The sequence below is a fragment of the Hyperolius riggenbachi genome, chromosome 2 (genome assembly GCF_040937935.1).
Source record: "Hyperolius riggenbachi isolate aHypRig1 chromosome 2, aHypRig1.pri, whole genome shotgun sequence".
NCBI classification, from domain to species: domain Eukaryota; kingdom Metazoa; phylum Chordata; class Amphibia; order Anura; family Hyperoliidae; genus Hyperolius; species Hyperolius riggenbachi.
The window spans coordinates 91,165,392-91,191,381 of record NC_090647.1 but is presented as its reverse complement, the minus strand read 5'-3'; the positions used below and the strand labels follow the sequence as shown (position 1 = coordinate 91,191,381).

The 25,990-nt window shown below is 46.0% G+C and overlaps 1 protein-coding gene across 3 annotated transcripts in view; it reads right to left on the bottom strand.

Moving 5' to 3' along the window:
* The window catches only part of FRY (FRY microtubule binding protein), a 578,021-nt gene that overhangs the window by 495,985 nt on the left and 56,046 nt on the right, over nucleotides 1–25,990 (bottom strand). The window lies entirely within an intron of this gene.

Here is a 25,990-nt window from a genome sequence, read left to right as displayed (position 1 = left end):
GTTACACAAGGCCTATGGAGTAGTTATGGAGATACAATGACCTCATGCCGAGTCTTGGTGAAAGCTCTGAGATGATTCTGGCTTTGAAAATAATTGGTCAACCACCATGCAAACATTGACAAAATGGCAGCTGAAGTAGACTGTGAGCATTCTGCTATCAGAATTTTTTTTTTGCAAGTGCCACCTCTGGCAGTTTTCAATGATTTACTGTTCACTTAGCAAAATTTTTATGGTGGCTAGACAGGGTCTGAGATAATCTGTGACTCACAATAACCATTAGAATCATTCATAGTCCATTTGGGACATAAACAAGGTTTATTTTATACCAACCTGATCACATGTATCTGATCATTCAGGTTATTCTTAGCGGGCAACTTTACAAAGACAGAATGAGAAGAAAGTAATACAGCCTAGGTGGCCTCACACCATACCATTTTTTATATATATTTTTTTAAATTCAAGCATTACAATCCATTTTTCTGATTTATTTTAACAAGTGAAAGATCTAACTAATGTATCATATATTTGTGTTCAATTTTCTTTTTTTACCAATTAAGAAAAGAAATGATAGAAAACTGTGAAACATTTCCTTGGGTCTATAAGTCAAAAAATTCAGAAACTATCACACACCATTCAATTTACCCCAAAACTGGTCATAAAAATCCACCACTCCAAATCTACTTTTATGACCCTTTCACACTATGGCCCATATGCAATTAACTTTTTCTCCTTAGTTTTCTCCTAGGCGATATTTTTAAAATTGTCAATAAAATGCCTTTTAAATTACCAGCAAGGAAGAGTATACTCAAAATAATTTTGACAATACTTTTTCACTTACGTTTTCGTACTTTTTCAGTTACAAAGTGCTGAAAAGTTATTTTAAATAGAAGATGAAAAATTATCTCCTAGGAGAAAACTTAGGAGAAAAAGCTATATGCATATGGGACTGATGGCCCTTTCACACTGAGGCGGTGCTGTATTTTTACTGCACCCCACCACTGTGCAATGAAAGTCTATGGAGACTTTCATACTGTAGCGTTACGGCGCGGTGCAAGTGACGTTTGGCCGCATTCCCAAGGTTACCGCGTGCATCTGTCTATGGCGACGTGTAGATTTTTAAAAAATCCCAGACGTGATGTTGCGGCACGTATTTTAACAATATGCTTCCGCAAACTTCTGCATAACCGAAGCAGGAAGTGACGCCAAGTGCGACGGACTCATGAGGTGAAACATTAAATCTAGTTTTTCTTACCTGGGGTCTCTTCCAGCCCCTGGAAGTCTTTTCGGTCGCTCGCCACAGGTCTGGTCTGCCCTGGTGTCCTGCTGACTGCCTCTAAGGATCGCCAACCCATCAGGGGTCTTCTGCGCATGCGCGGGCATGTGCCCCGCACACAAACGTGCCCACGTCATCGGGAGCATACTACATACTCACGCGGGGCGAGAGCACACAAGTGCAGGAGATGCCAACCCATCAGGGGTCTGTGATTCTTAGAGAGGCAGTCATCGCCACACCAGGGAGGACAAGACCTGCGGCGAGGGACCCAGATGACGTCTAGGGGCTGGCAGAAGCCCCATGTAAGTAAAACTAGATTTAATAATTTAATATTTCTCCTCACGAGTCCTTTGAGTGCTGTGAGCCTCATAATACTGCAGAAGGCAGATTACACACGTCAGCCCTCCTCCTCCCAGTGTGAGTCCAGACTGTGTTTGGGAACACAAACTGCTATAAAGATCCAGTCGGGTAATTACACTGCCTGCAGGTAGCAATGCATTTAGTCATTCTTCAATGATCGCAGTATGGCATTAAATGGTAATACTGTTAAACCTGCTTGGAGTTCAGGTGTAAAAAGAAAAATAATAATAATGTCTCAGAAATCAATTCTTATGTGGAATATGTTTGAAAGAGAAATGCTTCCAGAGACAGAAATTTCAGGAAAAAAAGTCTTTCACTTGCCGTAGCTGTGGCAGCCACAAGCAATATAAAATAAATACCTGTACTTTTTTAATCCTAAAAATAAAAGTTGGTCAACCCAATCACTGTACTTGGATTGCAAATAAATAATTTCATCAAGCACAAAAGGAGCAACCAACGTGCGATCAGCAATTTAAAAAAGATAATTTTGTGGCCAGTTTTCCTATCTTTTCATTCGGTTCATTTCCAACCAAGTGTATTGAAATGAATCCTTTCACACTAACCACTATTGATGATGGCTGAGTTTCTAACAATTCTAAGCTGCCTGTAAATTAAAGACAAATTGCTTGCTGCAAAAATGTCAGAAAGTCTATATGATTAGGCCAATTCCAAGATGTATTTATGCAAATTAGCATTTCATTGACCACGTCTATTGACATGGCCCATGAAGGACAGGGCTCAGGCTTCTATACGATCAACTGCTGCTGGGCCACCCAAGTCTCCCCCCAGCTATATAGTGGTTTCCAGGTCCCCTGCAGAGTTTGGCAGCATAACATCTCACCTGTCCATGCCGGCGCTCTCCTCCATTACTCCATGCACCCCCATGTTCACCTCTGCTGGCTGCATCTACTCAGTGACCCGGCCGGAAGCATATTATTGTATAATAACATCAGCCTGGTCACAAAGGAAAGGCGTCCCTGTGAGGATGAAGACGGCAGTGCATGGAGAGATAGAGGAGAGCGTCATCCCGGACAGGTGAGATGTTATGCTGACAAACTCTACAGGGGCCCCTCAAACCAATATATAGTTGGGGGGGAGAACTGGGGGGACCCACAGGTACATCAAATGATGATACTTGACCAGGTAAAGATCAATAGTTGCACCACTAAGAAGGAGTTTTCACATAGCGGTTCAACTATTGAGCATTACCTGGTCAAGTATTATAAAGTTTGATGTACTTGTGGGCCTGATGAAGAGTCTTTGACTCGAAACAAGCTAGTATTGTCACCAACAATACATCAGTACATCACACTATTTTTGACTGCACTTTGTTTGTTTTTTCTTGTGACTCCTATGAATATTTATATGTCAACCTTTGTACCGAAATTATATTTTGTATTAAAAAAACGTTTTGTATCAATACAGATTGGATATAGTATTTTTCAAAAGTCGGTTTTCTGATTATGATAAGAGATTGATATCCTTTGGGGAAAGGGGGGATTTGTCAGAAATAAAGGGGTCCCAACCCTAATGCTGCTAATGGGTGGGCCTACCAGGTAAATTTTGACCCAGGGCCCCATTTTAACCACAAATGTCAGTAGGATAAGGACTTGTTTAGCATTAAGAGCTAAATATGTCTACTATTACTGTAGTACGCGCCATATGCTTGGCTTTCGTTTAGCTGCAGAGCTTGCAATAATGTATATGTTTTAAACAAACGGAATATTTAATGCGAGCCATTGTCTGGCAGCCATCCACCTCCTACAGACTCAGGCTATCTACGCCAAACCAGAAGACGTGCAAACATTCAGATGACGTCAGAGAATACATTGCTCTTCCCTGGACTCAGTGACGTCTTTGGGGAGAAATATGTTCACAGAAACGGAATATCATTAATTATTTAGATCCTAATTACACTCCTGACAAAAACAGATTCAAGTTCCAACTTAAAGTGCATTTTCACACTTTATTTTATTTCAGAAGACCTGAAGTACAAGTCGGTTCATCTAAATGTGTCATCTCCAGCCCACGCCAACAAAGTGAAACCTTCTCCAGGCAGCATGAGTGCAGATATGCCAAGCATCAAGCACCATGACTAGTTGCAAACTGGGGTTTAGAAACTTTAGATAAAGGGAACACACATCTTGAAAAAAAATTAATTGCAAAGCCATATTGTATCTGGGGACTAAAATCCCCATCAAAATGAAAGAAATCCTAACTCTCAACCTTATACAGTAGAGTCCCGGTAACACGGAACTTGACTAACCAACAGTCTCAACCAACCAGAACAAATCGCAGCCAGTACTCACAGGAGTGAAGGCCAACTTCTTAAGGTGGCCACTAATGATCCAATCTTTTTCATCCAATCTTACCAAATCTATGTAGTAGAGTAAAACGAGTGAATGTAATGAATGGATACTATAGGCAGTCCCTTATATTACATAGAAATGGTAAGATTGAATGAAAAAGATTGGTTCTTTACTGGCCACCTTTAGTCTGTTTGTGGGCTCTGCTGTGCTTATAGACTGGATTCCACGGCTCCCCAAGGTTAACCTCCCTGGCGGTAAGCCAGTGCTGAGCACGGGCTATGCCGCGCAGGAAGATTTCTCAGGACCTGCTGGGCCGATTTGCATGATTTTTTTTTGCAACACGCAGCTAGCACTTTGCTAGCTGCGTGTGCATTCTGATCGCCGCCGCCACCCGCCGATTAGCCGCCGCTAAGAATTCATAGATTTGAGCTCTGATTTACTTCAATGAAGGTGTCATTAAAGAGAGACAATGAAACAGTAAAAACTTAAAATCTAGATTTAAATACAGTGGCTTGCAAAAGTATTCGGCCCCCTTGAAGTTTTCCACATTTTGTCACATAACTGCCACAAACATGAACCAATTTTATTGGAATTCCACATGAAAGATTAATACAAAGTGGTGTACACGTGAGAAGTGGAACGACAATCATACATGATTCCAAACATGTTTTACAAATAAATAACTGCAAAGTGGGGTGTGCGTAATTATTCGGCCCCTTTTGGTTTGAGTGCAGTCAGTTGCCAATAGACATTGTCTGATGAGTGCTAATGACTAAATAGAGTGCACCTGTGTGTAATCTAATGTCAGTACAAATACAGCTGCTCTGCGAGGGCCTCAGAGGTTGTCTAAGAGAATATTGGGAGCAACAACGCCATGAAGTCCAAAGAACACACCAGACAGGTCAGGGATAAAGTTATTGAGAAATTTAAAGCAGGCTTAGGCTACAAAAAGGTTTCCAAAGCCTTGAACATCCCATGGAGCACTGTTTAAGCGATCATTCAGAAATGGAAAGAGTATGGCACAACTGTAAACCTACCAAGACAAGGCCATCAACCTAAACTCACAGGCCAAACAAGGAGAGCGCTGATCAGAAATGCAGTCAAGAGGCCCATGGTGACCCTGGACGAGCTGCAGAGATCTACAGCTCAGGTGGGGGAATCTGTTCATAGGACAACTATTAGTCGTGCACTGCACAAAGTTGACCTTTATAGAAGAGTGGCAAGAAGAAAGGCATTGTTAACAGAGAAGCATAAGAAGTCCGTTTGCAGTTTGCCACAAGCCATGTGGGGGACACAACAAACATGTGGAAGAAGGTGCTCTGGTCAGATGAGATCAAAAAGGAACATTTTGGCCAAAATGCAAAGCGTTATGTGTGGCGGAAAACTAACACTGCACATCACTGTGAACACACCATTCCCACTGTCAAATATGGTGGTGGCAGCATCATGCTCTGGGGGTGCTTCTCTTCAGCAGGGACATGGAAGCTGGTCAGAGTTGATGGGAAAATGGATGGAGCCAAATACAGGGCAATCTTGGAAGAAAACCTCCTGGAGACTGCAAAAGACTTGAGACTGGGGCCGAGGTTCACCTTCCAGCAGGACAACGACCCTAAACATAAATCCAGGTCAACAATGCAATGGTTTAAAACAAAACATATCTATGTGTTAGAATGGCCCAGTCAAAGTCCGGATCTAAATCTAATCGAGAATCTGTGGCAAGATCTGAAAACTGCTGTTCACAAACGCTGTCCATCTAATCTGACTGAGCTGGAGCTGTTTTGCAAAGAAGAATGGGCAAGGATTTCAGTCTCTAGATGTGCAAAGCTGGTAGAGACATAACCTAAAAGACTGGCAGCAGTAACTGCAGCAAAAGGTGGTTCTACAAAGTATTGCCTCAGGGGGCTGAATAATTATGCACACCCCACTTTGCAGTTATTTATTTGTAAAAAATGTTTGGAATGATGTATGATTTTCGATCCACTTCTCACATGTACACCACTTTGTGTTGGTCTTTCATGTGGAATTCCAATAAAATTGATGCATGTTTGTGGCAGTAATGTGACAAAATGTGGAAAACTTCAAGGGGGCCGAATACTTTTGCAACCCACTGTATACAATAAGACTGGGGGATATCTAAAAAAGGTTATTTTTAGGAGGAGTTTATTTTCATCTCGGGTTCACTTTAAAGTGGAATAAAAATTCTGAAATAACACTAAATAAAAATGTGTTTTCCTACTTTTTATTACCCATACAGTTATCATATTTGCATTTGTGCACAAGTAATATTGCCTGTTTACAAATGACAAGTTCCCAAAGTACAGTTTATCTGCTCTGAAAGTTGCCTCTGCATTTTATTGCATAGCTGCTGCACTTATATATCAAAATCTATCTTCTCAGCTCTCTCTGCTTCTACTATGTGTGCAGCTCAGTTTCAGCACTGCTGTTAATGTTTACTGGGATACCGGGAATGCAAATTGTACATATTGTTGTTATAATATTATAATCATGCAAGGATTTGCAAACAGTGGTGTAGCTAAGGAGCTGCGGGCCCCGATGCAAGTTTTACAATTGGGGCCCTCCAAGCACTCTATACATAACAATTGATACGCCGCACCAAAACCTGCCAATGGCAACACAGTGTCAGAGGTGCAAGAAGAGGCTAGGGAACAGTTTGTTAATGATTATTGCTATTCAAAGTATCAACAGAAGTGATTATTATGAGCACAGGACCAATAGAGAGCTAATACTGTAGTTGAGGGACGGCCCCTCGGGGCCCCGATGTGGTCGCAACCTCTGCACCTCCTATTGCTACACTACTGTTTGCAAAGGACCCATTATTGTATGTAACTTGCAATGTGCACCTGCTTTCTCCTGCTTACAAATATAGGTGATGAGAGTGATGAGAATGGTATAATTCAGTATTGTATGCAGCTGTGTCAAGGTTGGCTCTACCCGTCAGGACAGCCACACAGATAATTAACGGGCAGCTCTTTGTTCTGTAATGACTGGGTTCAGGTGTCCAGTATACATCGGCATTACTCTTAGAAAGCACTTCTGTGCCATTATCTACAGTCATCCTTTATGTCTATTATAAGTACAGCGAAGTGCTCTTTATAAGTAAGAGATATGTAACAAATCAACCTCCTTCATACACACATTAAAAAGATAGATGAGCCTGAGCCCAGCATTGCCAGCATAGCGAGGTGATTTAACGCAGACTGTCAGGAACTTTAATGGCCATGACTTACTGCCGGGAGAAAGGAGAAGGTAAAGATCTCTCAAGATGAGAAACAGTCCATCTCATTAAAGGGTAACACCGCTGTATGGGGATTAAAAATAGGAATGCAACGCAAAGGAAGGGAAAACTTGCATCGCACGTTATGCAAGACAAGACAAATAACATTTATATTGCGCTTTTCTCCTGGCGGACTCAAAGTGCTTGAGCAGCAGCCACTAGGGCGCGCTCAGTAGGCAGTAGCAGTGTTAGGGAGTCTTGCTCAAGGAATCCTCACTAAAGAGGTACAGGTTTACTGAACAGGAAGAGCCAAGATTCAAACCCAGGTCACCTGTGTTAGAGGCAGAGCCTTTAACCAGTACATTCGAACTCTGACCCTCAGAGCAAGTTGTTTCCCCACTTTGCATTATGTTTGGCCCACTCTAGACCACCAGGAAAGCTATATTGGAGGCGAAGCCCTAGATCACCAGTGAAGCCATATGGGGGAAAACACTAAACACTAGGGAACTGTATAGGGGAGAGTGGGAGCCACTAGACACCAGGAAAGCGTTGTTCAATGACCTTCTTCCTTCCTAGTACCATAGGAATGGTGGTGTCTGTGCAGGTGTCCCTAGACCCCCATTCCACAGATAGAACAGAAATGTGCCAGTCCAACTTTTCCTAATGGGAGCATCATCAGCAGGTCAAGGGAACTGTGGGCAATTGGAAGGGGTCAGAACCTTAGTAAAGCTATATTTTTAGTTATAGGCATCATTTATATTGCATAAGCTGAATACATGTAAGTCAAAAGTGTCCATCTTGATAAGACATAAGATAAAGATGATTACAGTACAGTTCTGAACAGGTCAAGAAAAACATGTACATAAGAGTAAAAAGTGAGCGTACCTAATAGTGACATAGCAGGCACTGGATTGACGCCAGGGACTTAAAGAGGAACTTGAACCCAGGTTTGAACTTCATCCCAATCAGTAGTCAATATCCCCTTTACTACAAGAAATTTTTATCTTTTCTCATTATTTCTCTAAATCATCAGGAGGGAGGGGGGGGGGGGGGGGGAGGGTTGATACGTGGCTGATATTGTGGTGAAACGGAGGCCATGGCAGATGCCTGTCTGTGTGAACCCTGCTGCATTGTGGGAAATAAAGGCTTTTTTCAACTGCTAAGCATCAGTATCTCCCTCTGTGCATATGCATATAAGAAACCTTACCCTTTTAGCCTATCACATTGATACTGGGTGAGTTTATAGATAATGGCAGTTATTGCTGTCTTTTTTTTATGTCTGCCAGCAGTAAAGGTGATTTTCTGCAGGCTCGGGGTTGATCAAAAAACATGACCAAATTACATGGCAAAATTGAATCCTTTCTTGATCTAGTTTCTATTTTTTAACTCCTCACTTTATAACATATTGATTTGTTTAATTGTCCTCTACTACTATCTTTCAGTACAGTTCCTCCTTTAAAGTGTGCCTGCGATGAAAGACATCTCAGGTACCTTACTTACCTGGGGCTTCCTTAAAGCGGACCCAAACGAAACATTTTTTTTTAATTAAAAATATTTAGTTGCACCACTCTGACACATACAAAGCTAAATAAACACTCCTTCAAGCCTATGAGCATTTCAGTGTTTCAGTGCATGCTTTTCACCTTTCTCTTTTCATAACTAGGATTAAACTGGGGGCAGCCATTAGCAATTCCTCCATTGCCGGATACCACCTACTTCACCAGTTTGCCGGATTTTGTCCCGGCAATTTGAAAGCAAGGGAGCGTTTCCTCCAATAAATGTAAAATATTTTATATTTGTCATCATGCAGCTGAAAAAAGGCTGCTATTTATTATTATAATTTAGTAAATAGATTTTATTTCTGAAATCTTGTATTTTTAATTTGGGTCCACTTTAAAGAGACTCTGAAGCGAGAATAAATCTCGCTTCAGAGCTCAAAGTTAGCAGGGGCACGTGTGCCCCTGCTAAACCGCCGCTATCGCGCCGCTAAACTTCACCCCCAAATCCCCCCCCCCGCACGACTTAGTCGTACATTTGGTTGCTCTTGGAGGCAGGGCTAACCGCCGCAGCCCTGCCTCCAGTCGCATCTATCAGCGGCACATCGCCGCCTCTCCCCCGCCCCTCTCAGTGAAGGAAGACTGAGAGGGGCGGGGGAGAGGCGGAGATACGCGCTGACATACGCGCGTGGGGCAGGGCTGCGGCGGTTAGCCCTGCCCCAACCAGGAAGCGCTCCCCCGCTTTACGGAGGGGATTTGTGGGATCAGGGACCCCCGTTAAGCCGCGGGATAGCGGCGGTTTAGCAGGGGCACACATGCCCCTGCTATTTATGAGGTCTGAAGCGAGATTTATTCTCGCTTCAGACTCTCTTTAAGCCTCCTTGAGGCCGCTCAGTCACTCACCGTCTCCACAGATGGCTCCTGTCCTCTGCAATACAGCCGGAAAGCCTGGCCAAGTCGAGCTTTGTCATGCATGCATGGCTCGGCCGCTCGCACTCTCCTGGTGTGCTCCCGCGGCTGGGAGCGCTTGCGCAGTACTACTGTGCAGGTGTAGGACGTGACGTGGCCCACGATAAGGGAGCATGCACGGCCAGGGCACGCATGCGCGATGAAGCACAACTCGACCAGACTACCGGACCGTACTGCGGAGGACAGGGGCCACCTGGGGGACTGAGGGTTTTCAAGGGTATGTAGACAATCACACTTTCCACACACCTTGTACAGGCCTATCTTCTCCAGGCCTGGAAGCCGGTGCCAGACTCCTGCAGGTACACCACTCCTGCTTAACCACACAATGAGAACAAAACGGAGACGGCACACAAAAGGCTTCTTCAAGTAATCTGTATTAGTTACATACAGTTACAGCGCATGCAGAGCACACAACATGTTTCGGGCATAGCCCTTCCTCAGGTGTGAGTGAGTGTGACTGAGCGGTTTTAAGGGGGCTAAGGGAAGCCCCAGGTAATTGTGTAAATTGTGTAAATGTCTTTCATCTCAGGTTCACTTTAAAGAGGAGGTTTAGTGAAAAAAGATAATAAATAATAATAATAAAAATATTAATTTATAAATCATTTCATAAGTGTTTGCTCGTAAAATCTTTCCTCTCCCTGATTTCCATTGTGAAATGTATCACAGGCGGTGACATCTTTAGTTCTGCCAGGTGATCTGTATGGAATGTTTGTTACTGAGAGTTCTATGCACAGAGGGAGATATTGCTTGCTTGGCAGTTGGAAACAGCTGTTATTTCTCACAATGCAACAAGGTTCACAGATAGCAAACTGTCAGGACCTTGGTAATGAGATCACACTGTGGGAGGGGTTTAATCACAATAACAGCCATACAGACCTCCCTGATGATCTATTCTATAAAGGTTAAGATTTGTCATAGGAAAGGGGGTATCAGCTACTGATTGTGATAAAGTTCAATCAATGGTGAAAGTTCCTCTTTAAGTTATCCAGGGCTCTCCAACTTCAGTAAATCAGAACTGTGGTGTCCACATCATCCTGTTGTTTTGAATCGCATGTTTTGTAAATAGAAAAGCATCCTGCAGTGCCTTTGTTGTTTCTAGCCTCATAGAATCCATGTCTCCCGAGTCCTGACTTAGTTACTGCAAGTAAGCCAAAGGGCCTGATTCACAAAGCGGTGCTAACAGTTAGCACGCTGGTGAAAAGCCCTTTATCACGCCTAAACTCAGTTTAGGCATGATAAGTTTAGGTGTGATAAGTTTAGGTGTGATAAGTTTAGGTGTGATAAGTTTAGTTGTGATAAGTTTAGGTGTGATGAGTTTAGGCATGATAAGTTTAGGTGTGATAAGTTTAGGCATGATAAGTTTAAGCACCAACTGCGTTAGCACCGCAGTGCACAGCTGATCAAAAGTTTTGCGCTAGCAAAGTTTGGTGCACTTTGCATAGAGTTTAATGGCGCTGCTTTGCGTGCGGGACGTTGCACGCTATCTACACTTATCTAAACTTAGCATGCCTAAACTTATCACACCTAAACTTATCACACCTAAACTTATCACTCCTAAACTGGCTTTTCCCCAGCGTGGTGCAATGGTTATCACGCCTAAAGTCTCTAACTGGGTTAGCACCGCTTTGTGAATCGAGCCCCAAGTGTTCACTTAGGACTCTATACTACAGACTGCACAAAAATGTTTTTGAGATACAAAACTTGTCAATCAGTGGAAGCTGAAAAGCCCTTTCTAAAATTGTACATTCTCCCAATCAAAAGTAGAAAACATAATAATGTTTTTATTCTAAACTACAAATCGCTTCCCTTAAAGAGAACCCGAGGTGTGTTTAAAGAATGTTATCTGCATACAGAGGCTGGATCTGCCTATACAGCCCAGCCTCTGTTGCAATCCCCAACCCCACTAAGGTCCCCCTGCACTCTGCAATCCCTCATAAATCACAGCCATGCTGTGAGGCTGTGTTTACATCTGTAGTGTCAGTCTCAGCTGCTCCCCCGCCTCCTGCATAGCTCCGGTCCCTGCCCCCGTCCCTTCCCTCTAATCAGCAGGGAGGGAAAGGATGCAGGCGGGGACTGGAGCTCTGCAGGAGGCAGGGAGAGCAGCAGACTGACACTATAGAGATAAACACAGCCAGCTCTGACAAGCTGTTTGTCAGCAGCGTGGCTGTGATTTATGAGGGATTGCTGAGTGCAGAGGGACCTTAGTGGGGTTTGGGATAGCAACAGAGGCTGAGCTGTATAGGCAGATCCAGCCTCTGTATGCAGATAATATTCTTCAAACCCACCTCAGGTTCTCTTTAAAACTTTGTTTTCCTCTTTGCTAATTGAAAGTTCTAGTTATTGAGTGTGGGCTGTAAACAGTTCTGCCACATCCCAGCAGAATATGGAAACAGATTGAGATGAAAGCATCACATTGGTGAACACAGCAGAGCATACATATGGGGGAAGTAGAATTTGGCAGTAGAATGTGATCCAACTTTTACAAATACCGAAAGAAAAATACAGATAAAACATGATGTTGTTTGTGAATAGTAATAATCCATATGGTCAATATACATAATGTAGTTTGATATACTACTGAACCTCCTACCCATTAACCACCCTGGCGTTCTGATAAGATCGCCAGGGAGGCTGCGGGAGGGTTTTTTTTAAATAAAAAAAAAACTATTTCATGCAGCCAACTGAAAGTTGGCTGCATGAAAGCCCACTAGAGGGCGCTCCGGAGGCGTTCTTCCGATCGCCTCCGGCGCCCAGAATAAACAAGGAAGGCCGCAATGAGCGGCCTTCCTTGTTTTGCTTACACCGTCGCCATAGCGACGAGCGGAGTGACGTCATGGACGTCAGCCGACGTCCTGACGTCAGACGCCTCCGATCCAGCCCTTAGCGCTGGCCGGAACTTTTTGTTCCGGCTGCGCAGGGCTCAGGCGGCTGGGGGGGACCCTCTTTCGCCGCTGCTCGCGGCGAATCGCCGCAGAGCGGCGGCGATCGGGCAGCACACGCGGCTGGCAAAGTGCCGGCTGCGTGTGCTGCTCTTTATTTGGCGCAAATCGGCCCAGCAGGGCCTGAGCGGCAGCCTCCGGCGGTGATGGACGAGCTGAGCTCGTCCATACCGCCCAGGTGGTTAACAAACTGCTATGGTTGGCAATCAGCCCATAAGCAGCAGGGACAGCCATATTTTCCCAGGGAAAAAACACACATAAGTAGATAAATACTGTACTTTTTGCACTATAAGACTCATCTTTTCTCCCCAAATGTGGGGAAAAAGTCACAGTCCAAATGCAGGGAGTTCCTGACTTGTGAACGCCTCCCAATACAAACCTCCAACCCGCCGCAATGTCAGGGACTCCCTGTACTGTGCTCATGCAGAGGAGGACACAGGGGGACACACTGAGGACACAGGGGAACACAAAGGGGCATAGAGGACGCAAGGACAGAGGCGGGCACATGGAGGACACAGGACACAAGGGGGACAGAGGACGACACTGGGAGACACAAGAGGTACAAGGGGGCATGAGGTACAAAGGGGGCATAATCCACAAGATGCCCCTTCACCATGAATGCACCAAGTTTAGTATACATATTTTTTCCCCTGGTTTTTGTCCTCTAAACCTAGGTGTGTCTTGTGGTCAGGGGCGTCTTATAGTCCGAAAAATACGGTACTTGTTCTACTTACAAAACATATGTATTGTACTGTCCACAGTTTGACTTCCAGGGTTGTGGAGTAGGTACAAGAATCTACCGACTCCTCAGGTTAGGATTCCACCGACTCCGACTCCTCTGATTTGCATATTACAATTTTGTTGATTGAATGTATGTAACATGAAATGCATCTCTTAACTGCCAATGTTTAGGAATTTTAAAATACAACTGACGTGAGAGTGATAAGGAGGCTGCCATATTTATTCCCTTTTAAACAATACCAGTTACCTGGCTAGCCGGCTGATCTTCTGCCTCTAATACTTTTAGTCATAGACTAAAATTAGTCCTTGGTAAGAGTACTTGTAGAAGGTACAGACAGGAACAAAGAACATCTATCAGGCCCTAGGCAATGTAACTGTGGGTACATGTAAGAGAGATGTGCAGGTACTCTGCAGGGGAATAAGGAGATTCTTCCTCTATTACACATTCTTCATGCACAATCTGAATCAGGTTTATGGGTGATAGATAACACCTTTGTGTTCAATGTGCACAACATTCTCAGTGGGTTCTCTGCAGCTCTGTGGGGAGTGCATATGTAGAGTATAGTACTACTGTGTAACAAAGTAAACCTGAGACAGATGAAATGAAAGTTTTATACATACCTGGGGCTTCCTCCAGCCCCCTTCAGGCTAATCAGGCCCTCGCCTTCCTCCTCCACCACCTGGATCTTCTGCTATGAGTCCAGGTACTTGAGCCAGTCGGGCGTAGTGCGCATGCACACACTTCGCCGCCAGGAGCATACTACACCTGTGCAGCATTATTGCGCAATTGCAGAATGTTCCTGGCTGTGGGAGCCGGACTGCGCTGACTGGCTGAATTACCGGGACTCATAGCAGAAGATCCAGGTGGTGGATGAGGACAGCAACTGGATTAGTCTGAAGGTTGCTGGTCGAAGCCCCAGGTATGTATAAAACTTTTCTTTTCATCCGTCTCAGGTACCTTTTAATTCGTGGTCACCAAACCAAATTTTAACAACATATCAAATAATTTGATTTCATGAGCAAAGGGAGTGCATACATTTTCATAAACCAGCATCAATGCAGAATTATTTCCATCTCATTGACCATCTCTAAAGCCCGCGGCATTTAAACGATGCCAAATTGGCACTAAGGGGCCTAAAGTGTGCCAAGAAAACATCCCCCACACCATTACACCACCACCACCAGCCTGCACAGTGGTAACAAGGCATGATGGATCCATGTTCTCATTCTGTTTACGCCACATTCTGACTTTATCGAGACTCATCAGACCAGGCAACATTTTTCCAGTCTTCAACTGTCCAATTTTGGTGAGCTTGTGCAAATTGTAGCCTCTTTTTCCTATTTGTAGTGGAGATGAGTGGTACCCAGTGGGGTCTTCTGCTGTTGTAGCCCATTCCTCTCAAGGTTGTGCGTGTTGTAGCTTCACAAATGCTTTGCTGCATACCTCTGTTGTAACGAGTTATTTTTTCAGTCAACGTTGCTCTTCTTTTAGCTTGAATCAGTCTGCTCATTCTCCTCTGACCTCTAGCATCAACAAGGCATTTTCGCCCACAGGACTGCCGCATACTGGATGTTTTTCCCTTTTCACACCATTCTTTGTAAACCCTAGAAACGGTTGTGTGTGAAAAACGCAGTAACTGAGCAGATTGTGAAATACTCAAATCGGCCCGTCTGGCACCAACAACCATGCCACCCTTAAAATTGCTTAAATCACCTTTCTTTCCCATTCTGACATGCAATTTGGAGTTGACCAGAGATTGTCTTGACCAGGACCACACCCCTAAATGCATTGAAGCAACTGCCATGTGATTGGTTGATTAGATAACTGTATTAATGAGGAATTGAACAGGTGTTCCTAATAATCCTTTAGGTGAGTATATATCTGACTTTAAAAATACGTGGACTGCTTTATTAAAGCAGCACAAGTAACTATTTTTAGATTGCTTAATTTCATTTTTGTGGACTAAGCACAGCTATTACTGTGTATATAAATTATTTATGATGACTATTATCTGAGAAATAGAACTTTTTTTCACATTTTCAATTTAATTACAGTTTAAATTCATTAGGAGTCGGTGCATTCTCTCCCGACTCCGACTCCAGGTACCCAAAAATTGCCCTGACTTCGACTTCTCGACTCCGACTCCACAGCTCTGTTGACTTCAGTGAATTTTATATAGTAAATAAAGAGAAAACTGTTCCAGGCATTTTCCATCTTTACTCCCTCTGACTGAAGCCAATCCTGTTGTAATTTCCTCCCTTACTCTTTTTTTCTCCTAGAAACTGCACTGACATATCGAGCTGGCTTTGTAAACACACGTGAATACACCATTGTATTTTAGCAGCTTCTACCGGGGGGGGGGGGGGGTGTATTTCCCTTCTCAGTCTCAGCCTGTCACACTGAACTGCCCTCAGTTCATCAGTGAGGAGTAGAAATGTGGGAAGGGAGATAACAAGCTTCGGTCTCCTCGTCAATGTACTAGAATAGAGCCAGACTGAGTGAGATAAGATTTATTACAGCAGAAATATTTATGATTATATTGGAATGCTTGCAATGCAGACTGCATGTAGACTACAAAATAAACACAAAGCAGTGGGTAAATGGAATTTGATGGAACTAATGAAATAACAACTGTATGAATAGTCCTGCTCCTAAAGGGTGTGTTCACACTATGCTCATTGTGGTGCGGTAAAACACAAATTATAATCGAACTATATGGATTGCAATTCATTAACTGTTTTGGGACCAGAACCTCTGGTCTCTTTAAGGACCAGAGGCTTTTTTTTTCTTTTTACACTTTACCTGATTGGCTCTCAGTGATCAGGAGGACAGGAGCCAATGAAAATGGCTCCTGACCAATTTACGGTGCGCTGCTATCTTTATGTATCGATTACTGTCAGTTTTATATCAGTTGCTGTCAGTTATAACTGAAAGGACAACTGGGGCCCTATGCAATTACCAAACTCGCCAGCGATAAGTGGTGGCGAGTTCTTAAATTAGGTGTCACAAGGTAGGGACCTGTTGACCTCACCACTGGGATAGGACCACTCCAGCACAGAGTCTAAGTGACCACGGGTCTTTACCAGCACCCCCCTAGTGGAGATGCTGGAACACTCCCCTAATGGGGATACCGGACTTCGCTGCCTAGTAGTGCCCACCAGGTTGCGCTGGAGGTAGTCCGCAGTGGTTTGGAGAACAGGAAGACACTGCTTGATGGAGAACGTAGTCCGAGGACAAGCCAAGGTCAGGCCAGGCGGAGATCAGGGATGGTCGGGGGTCACAAGCCAGAGGTCAGGGCAGGCGGAGTTCAAGGATAACCGGGTCACAAGCCAAAGGTCGGGGCAGGCGGAGATCAAGAATAATCGGAGTCACAAGCCAAGGGTCAAACACGGAAGATCAGGTAGGTATAGTTCTGCGCACTAGTAACACTAGCCAAACTGCCAGAACAAGCAGCACTGCAGTGAAGGGCAGAGCTGCTTATATACTGGTGGTGATTGAATCTGGCGCCAGAATCAACGCCTGCGCATGCGCAGTGCGCAACGCCCCGCGCGCGCCACCCTTTGTGCAAGCGCCGTGCGCAACTCAATGCGCGCGCCCACATGCGCGCGCACGCTGCGCAACGCTGAGCACCATGATGGATTCAGAGGAACTACAAGACCCAGCGTTCTCCCGCGCGCACGCGTAGAGACACCTGCTCGAGAACGCTGTGGACCACTGACATGGTGAGTATGACATTAGGCGTCAGTAAGGTCGCCTAATGCAATTGCATTTTACACCCCCCGGGCGTGGGAAAGAACTCGCTTGGGCGATATAATCGCCCAGCAAGTTCTTTTCCCCCTATGCCATTGCGTTTTGCACCCCCCGGGAAAACATTGATGATAACTTTTCACCTGCTCTGAGCAGGCGAAAAGACCTATCGCTGGTGTAGGCAAGCTGTTTTATGCATCTGGGAGCCTCCTTTACTAAGGAAACCCCAGATGCCAGGGATATAAATAGGTAAAGGAGTCAGTTTTGACTCCTTAACTATTTAAAATGTAACCAAAAAACATACCTCCATCGTTCCCGTCTCGCCGCATGTCCCACGCCACTCCTCCGCTCATTCTTCCTCTGTCTCTGTTATTCTTGGAGCCGGCAAAGCATCTTTGAGTCTCCCGCCGGGGCTCCCCATTCGTCCACTAGGTGGCCCAATGAGAATCATCCTGATTCTCATTGGTCCAATTAGAATCATATGTATCACACGTTGCCGACCAGGCTTAACCTTGTTGTACACACTATAGTTAATTAAAACATATCCCTGGGTAGCAGTGTGTGTTTTATTGTATATCTGCTCACAGGGTTTTACTAAAGATTGTCCAGTGTGGACACTAATGTCTCACTGCATATCTGGCATATCCGATTGGTTCTAGAATATTGAAGCAGTAAGAGCTGTGGGATAGCTACACCCTACAACACCTGTGTGGGGGGGATCAGCAAAGACCCCTACAGCAACACTTACAGAATCAACCAATTACGGATAGAGGCAGCAGTGAGACAATTTGAACATTGTCCAACACACTGGACAATCTTTACCAAAACCCTGTGAGCAGATATACAATAAAACACACACTGCTACCCAGGGATATGTTTTAATTAACTATACAGTGTACAACAAGGTTAAGCCTGGTCGGCAACGTGTGATATATATGATTCACCTGTACAGTTATTTTTCGGTAGTGAGACATCCAATTAGAATCAGGATGATTCTCATTGGGCCACCTAGTGGACGAATGGGGATCCCCGGCAGGAGACTCAAAGATGATTTGCTGGGCTCCGAGAATAGAGACGGAGCAAGAATGAGCGGAGGAGCGGCGTGGGACATGTGGCGAGACGGGAACAATGGAGGTAAGTTATTTGCCGGGTCTTGCGGTAGCGTCGAGTGGCAGGTAAGGGCCTTGCGACGATGCACTGGCTCTTGTGACGAAGCGCGCATCTCCCAGGGAGCGAGGCTGCAGTGATGTGGTGCTGAAGGACAGCTCCCCAGCACTAATGCCTCGCTCCACATCGCTGGCCACACAGGAGCATCGCTCAGCGAATACCTAGTATTCGCCTGAGTTATGCTCCTTTACACAAGGACATCGCTCAGGTGAAACTGGCAATTGCATTTGCCGGTAAATCCTGAGCGATGTGAGGAGATAAGAAGCTCGCATGTTTTTAGCTTCTTATCTCCTCGAATTGCATATGGCCCCTGGTGTCTAGTGGACCTCTCCTTCCCCTATATAGTTTCCTGGTGTCTAGTTGCCCTCTCCCTCTCCTATACAGTTCCTTTTACCTAGTGCTTTACCCCTCCCCATATTGCTTCCCTGGTGATCTAGGGCTCACCCTCCAATACAGCTTCTCTGGTGGTCCTAAGTGGGCCAAACATAATGTAAAGTGGGGAAACTACCTGAGCGCCAAATCTGATGGCTCCAAGGGCCAGATTTGGCCCACGGGCCGGAGTTTGTCATGTGTGCTCTAAACTGATTTTGCAGCACACCTTTGTTTTCTATTGGAGCGCAATTGCTCCAAAAATGCTGTAGGACCCACAATTACTACCGGTATATTAAAGCACTGGTTTATCAACACACACAGTGAAAAAAAAAATTGGAAAAGTGAAAAATAACAAGACGTGGCTTTTTATAGCCGATTTCTCAAGTAGAAAAAAGAAAAACCTGGGATGTATAGTGTCAGGAACCGGCCCGCGGCACGCCTGCGTATACGGTTCCCGACTGCGGGTTTGACCAGACTGAGAGGGGAAGCAGCCTTAGTCAAGCTAAAACAAGGCTGGGACCCCTCAGAACACCTCTCACTGCCACCACTAGCGGTTCGCTAGACACTTCCACTCTGCTGTCGAGTCCTCAGCGCGCACTCCGCGTTTTCGTATCTGGGTCAGCTTTACGCTTAGGCCAAATACGGGAACGCCACGCACCCACACACACACACAGTTGCAATCTTACACTGTCGTGAAGCAAAGACCCACTAACAGTCGTTCCGAACGATACTGTTAGCCACTCTGCTGTCGCTACTCGCACTGGCGTTGTTCGTACGTTGGGTCAGCTGCGCGCTTAGGCCAACGTATGACAAACGCCCCCACACACAATGCAATTACAATTTCATACGGTAGTGTTGCTCAAGCGTACAATTAGGCATGAACTTATACACGGTTACACTTCAGTCTCTTCTAGGCTATGAGTGTTAGTTTAGTACGGCAGAAGTCAAACTTATTAAATAATAATTTAATATTCCAGAAAAACATAGAACAGTGCAGAACTTAATATATACAAAAAGATTACAAAAAACAAAGTAAAAATAGTTACAAGATAAAAGTTACAAAGATAACACACACGGATATTTGCGTAAAAATAAACGGGGGAAAAAAGAACGTTACCAGCTTAGGTTAGAACGTTGTTTGACGGGAGGACGCCGTTTCGACCAGGAGTCGCGATCATCCCTAGCTATTCGCTACCTCCGAGAGAAGACCCCGGTGGCTGTCCTGGGCCAGCTTAAATAGTCCGAAGTGTCCCCTGGGGCATTTAATGTCCAGCCCCCAGGAACTAATGCAGTTTCCCCGTTTGTGACATCCCCGAACGCTTGTCATAATCTTTCTTGTGATATGCAAACTTCAAAGGGGTTCCTGCTTTAGCTTCTTGAAGTTTGCAGAATTCAATAGGTGAGATTGTATCCTATCAGACATCAAAAAAGCTTCCTCCACATTATTTCCTTGGGTAAAGTGTATATTAGCACATACATGAAAAGATTGCCTGTAGACAGAGGCAGACAATCACACCTGGGACAGTAGATCAAAAGTGACTGCTAGTGGCTTAATGAGCTGCTTCCTTGCCTATTGAAGATGACTGGTCATATTCACTGAAGACCTCTTTAGATGCAAATGTAGGTCTAGTGACCCACCCACACAAATACATGAACAGTCCAGGAATCTAGCCTGCATATCTACACCTTTGACATACCACAGAAGATATAAAAATGGGAAAATGAAAATATATTACTGTATTATCCTTAACAGCATCAGCACCCCAATATATCTCCACACCTCCGCCGTTAACTTGGTGCAAGGCAGATGATCTTCCCAGATTATCCTGCCAGCACCTACATTGTTGGTTCTGCTTGACGGGACAGTCCATCAGCATTCCCATGATTGCTCCCCTTCCAGATGGCACTGGCAGGTGGTTCTAACGAATCATCCTGCCAAAGCCTACATTGACGGCCTGGCCGGGTGGGGTAACCCTTTAGCATTCTCAGGAGGGTTCCCCACCTGTCAGTTAGCTCCAAGCTACACGAGTGGAAAGCTAGGTCAGGTTGCTGCAATGTGTCGTTGCCCTTGGCAACCTGACGTAACCAACCAGGGGAATGTGAGTCAGTGACAACCGTGAATTGGCGACCATAGAGACAGGGCTGCAGCTGGGGAAGGGTCCCAACCGTCGCTACACGCACTTCCTCTATAGTGGCAGGAGCTATCTCTCTGTCCCTTTGGGGAACGATTATCTGCCGGTCTGCCTCCTCCACTTCGGACAGCTCAGAGGGAATAACTTCCCAGGACCCTCTCAGCCCGCCCCTCCCAGCTGGTGACCTGCTGGCTAGCCCCCTGAGCTCTTCCAGGCTGCTGTCAAATCGAACAGCCCCAGAGAGCTCAGTGCTGCCTGTCACACATTCCAGGAAGGCTGCAGACGGAGAGGCTCCTGGGCCCTCCGGGCCAGGTTCCGGATTGGATGTGGCTGACCCAGCAACATTTGCCACTTCGGTGGACAGTCCCTGTGCTGTAGACCCACTAGCGCTGCGGGTTACCACTGCAGCGGAGGGAGCGTCCACATTACACGTATCATAAACCACATCACCTTTGGTCTGGAAACCATCTGAAGGGGAAGGATCTGGCCTAGTGCCATCTGCCCCTTCAGTGGACAGTCCACCTGCTGCAGCCCAGCGAGCGCCGCTGGTTACTCCTGCAGCTGACGGAGTGTCCACATGACACACAGCATTATGTAGTACAACACATATGACATCAGCATTATCAGCCCTACATATATTGTCATTTGGGACATCACATAAAACATCCACATTATCTGTATCATTACACACATTGCTACTCAGCACTTCACAAGTAGCACCAACAGTTCTTGCATCGATCGCCTCGATAGTCCGTGCGTCACAAATGACATTATCAATTTCTGCATTCTTTGTATCAACATGTCCCACTCCAGGCCTAGGCACTGGAGACTCACTAGGGCTGGCTCCTAGCATACAGTCCATAGCCCCTGGGGCCTCGCCAGCATTCCCCACTTGCACAGCATTATCAAACAGTACCTTGCAAGAGTCCCGAACTTCTGCTGGGGAGGCGGGCTCCACAGGGTTTGGAGTAGGCTCATACCGGGCCACTAACCATCCCAGGTCAGTACCCAGCAAAACGTTGGTGGGGATTTTGTCGGTTACCCCAACTTCTTTCAATCCGCTGCCGGCCCCCCAATCCAGGTGGACCAAGGCGGTGGGTATTGCTGGGGTGACACCCCCAATTCCTCTGACCGCAATCATTTTCCCAGGTAGGTACTGCTCTGGGTTCACAAGCTGGGGATGTATGAGAGTCACTTCTGCTCCAGTGTCTCTCAGCCCAGTGGCAACTGTACCCCAACCGTGACACGCTGCAGATTCTCTGCATAGCCAGTGGCATTCCTGGTAGCACACAGAGCAGTTGGGACTTCACGGGGGTTTGAGGCCTCACTGGATTTTGGGGCCTCCCTCTTCCTCTCTGGGCAAGTCGTGCTGATATGACCCACCCTGTCACATACAAAGCATTTCCGAGTGTCAGGTTGCTTGAATCCAGGAGACAGCGGTGCTTGCCTCCTCTGGGTGCTGGGTGAAACAGGTTTAGCCATCTGTTCTCCTCTCCAGCTGGGCGTAGTAGTCCTCCGGGACTCAGGTGCTCTATGGGCGGTGTAGGCATCGGCCATTTCCGCAGCCTCATCCACTGTCTTTGGTTCTCGATCCAGCACAAACAGCCGGACCTCAACAGGACAGGTGTGTAGGAACTGGTCTTTTATCATCAGCTCCTGCAGGGCATCCAAGGTTTTAACTGACAGTCCTTTTAGCCACTGCTGGAAGGCAGTGCGCTAGGGTTGCCGCGATTTACCGGTATTACGGTATACCACGGTTTTACAATGCACGGTAATCGCGGTAAGCACTTTTAGGAAATACTGGTTTTTGCTGTATTTCCGTATCCCCCGCCACCGCTCCGGCATTGTCCTGCTCTCCGTCTTCCTCGTTACGAAGGCAAGCTCCCAAAGCTAGTTCCTGATTGCGGGAGGCTTGCGACATGAGTGCAGGAGCTGGGTGGTGATGATACGCGTCCTGTGATGACGCAGCCACGGCTGGAGCGCACACAGAGATCTATTTCCCGGCATATCTGCTTGTATTTTTTTTTTAATTGCGGACTGTACTACAAAGGCAGAGGGGGAGTCACCAGGTCATTCCTGCCAAAATAAATAGGCAAATGAGAAAAGGCTACAGCCCGTTCTCCCTCCTGCTAGATGCATGCAGCCCCCTGCCTCCCCCGACTGCAGAGCTGACATAAACACTAATACAGATCAGTGTTCAAAGGAATGTCCAGCTCTCCTCCCCCCATGAAAATGATGAGCACGCCGCCCGCCCGGGAGAAGGAGCGAGAGACGCACTGCACATGGGGAGCTGAAGCTTAATGACACCAGATGAGCAGTGTTGCTGTGGGAGAGGTGCTGTATTTGAATGCAGCCAGTGTGTATATGTATGGCTTGTGTGTGTGAGATGTGTCTGCCTGATGTATGTGTGTGGGATGTCTGCCTGATGGATGTGTGGTATGTCTGCCTGATGGATGGATGTCTGCCTGATGGATGGATGGATGGATGGATGTCTGCCTGATGGATGGATGGATGTCTGCCTGATGGATGTGAATGTGTGTGTGTGTGTTACTGTATATACTGTACATACAAGTGATGTCTCTCTGATGCATGTCTCTGTGTGATGTCATGTGTCCTCATGCCCACTGCCCCCCCCCCCCTGTTCTACTCTGTCCCCCTACTTTTTAAAGAAATCGTCCGCAGTGGCTTAGCACAGGACTTCGCCTAACTCATGTCCGCTCCACCCATTTGCATTTTATTTTTCAGCTCTGGTATCCTTTAAAGGAAACCAGAGACGCAGCATAGTGAAAGTTTTATACATAACTGCGGCTTCCTCCAACCCATCATGCACACAGATCCCTCCCACGCCGCCATCCTCAGCCTTTTCTATCGCTGTTACTGAGTCCCGTAACTTTGGCCAGTCACGGCCAGTTTTATGCATGCGCAGTGCGCTCCCTCCATCTCTTGCAGAAAATAGTACTACGCCTACGTAGTATTATTCTCCGCTGCAGAGAACGCACTGCGCATGCTCAGACTGGCCGCGACTGGCTCAAGTTACCGGACTCAATACCAGCGATAGAAAAGGCTGAGGATGGCGGCGTGGGAGGGATCTGTGCGCATGATGGGTTGGAGGAAGCCGCAGTTATGTATAAAACTTTCACTATGCTTCATCTCTGGTAAACTTTAAGGTGTATAGTAAAGTGTACCACCAGCATTTTTGAAGTGGACCTGAACTCAAATGTCCTCCCCTCTGCTCAAAGATATGCAACAGCAATTTCTTTCTTTGTTACAGCTGATACAATCCTAAAATAAATCTGCACAGTCTCTACTTCCTGATTCATGGAAGCAGACATATTAACCTACTGTGCTTTCCAATGGCCTTATTATCTGCCCTCTCTGCCATAGGCAGTCATGTGACACAGGGAGAATGAGATTTACTTTTGGTATTGTTTGGTATTGTTGGTTTTTTTTTACATTTAGAAGAGTAAATATTTCAAGTATGACAGGAGGACCCTAACCATTAAGGATCTAATAAAGAAGAGTTTGTTCAACTTTGACCTTTTCTTATTTTTATAAGGGTAATTGTAATGCGAATAATTGCGTAATACCGTATACCGTAATACCGTCATACCGTGATATTTTTTTTGACGGTTATCATACCGTGAATTTTCATACCGTTGCAACCCTACAGTGCGCAGGTTGCAAGCATGATCCAGGTAACTGTCATTAGGACCTCGCTGCACTGTCCTGAAACGTTTTCGATACACCTCTGGTGTGAGGTGGTATCGTGCAATGATGGCTTTCTTAATTGCCTCAAAGTCTGTTTCTTCCTCCTGGGGGAGACTCACAAACGCCTCCAGGGCCTTGCCTCTCAGCCCTGGGGTGAGGTATCTTGCCCACTGCTCACGGGGCACCCCATACTGCCGACAAGTCCTTTCAAACCCCTGTAGGAAAGTGTCTATGTCAGAATCCTTGTCCATAGCGGGGAACTTATCCAGGGGGATTCTGTGGACTCGCTCACCTTCGCGTTCTGCGGGTCCAGCAGACCGGTTCTGTTGCTGAAGTTTAGCCAGCTCCAGCTGGTGTTGCTGTGCAACTTGTTCCCTCTGGGCTTGTCGTATTTCCCTCTCTGCTTGCCGATGTTCCAGAATCAGCTTTAGGCGCAGTTCGGGCTCAGTCGAACCTAGTAGCTGTAGGTCGGCTTCCAGAGATGTCATCTCCGTGTTCGATGGATCATCCAGGACATCGTCTCCACTCGCATCCTGTGGCGGGAGCGATTCCTCCTCTGGCGTGTCGTGAGCTGCATCCGCTGACGTTGAAGCACGGGCTCGTTCTGCCTCATCATGCTCCTCGAGCGCACGAACTAGCTGCTCCTTAGTCTGGCCGCTCACCGTCTCAATGCCTTTGTGCTCACACAGGTTGAGTAGTATCTCTTTGTTTTGCCTTGCATAGCTGGATGCTTTCTGAGCCATCGTGTTGCAAAAAAGAAAAAGAAAAAAAAGGGGGGAGGGAAAGCAAATACCAAGTGTGTATCTTTGAACAAAAAAAAAAACGTATATAGGTTCTGCACTGAGTAGACTTCTGTAGGCTAGTTGCTTCTAGCAAGCTTCCAGCATTTAGTACTCAGAATAGCGAGCTAAACTGCGTACTAATGTACTAAACGATGCCACCACTGCCAGCCAATTATGTCAGGAACCGGCCCGCGGCACGCCTGCGTATACGGTTCCCGACTGCGGGTTTGACCAGACTGAGAGGGGAAGCAGCCTTAGTCAAGCTAAAACAAGGCTGGGACCCCTCAGAACACCTCTCACTGCCACCACTAGCGGTTCGCTAGACACTTCCACTCTGCTGTCGAGTCCTCAGCACGCACTCCGCGTTTTCGTATTTGGGTCAGCTTTGCGCTTAGGCCAAATATGGGAACGCCACGCACCCACACACACACACAGTTGCAATCTTACACTGTCGTGAAGCAAAGACCCACTAACAGTCGTTCCGAACGATACTGTTAGCCACTCTGCTGTCGCTACTCGCACTGGCGTTGTTCGTACGTTGGGTCAGCTGCGCGCTTAGGCCAACGTATGACAAACGCCCCCACACACAATGCAATTACAATTTCATACGGTAGTGTTGCTCAAGCGTACAATTAGGCATGAACTTATACACGGTTACACTTCAGTCTCTTCTAGGCTATGAGTGTTAGTTTAGTACGGCAGAAGTCAAACTTATTAAATAATAATTTAATATTCCAGAAAAACATAGAACAGTGCAGA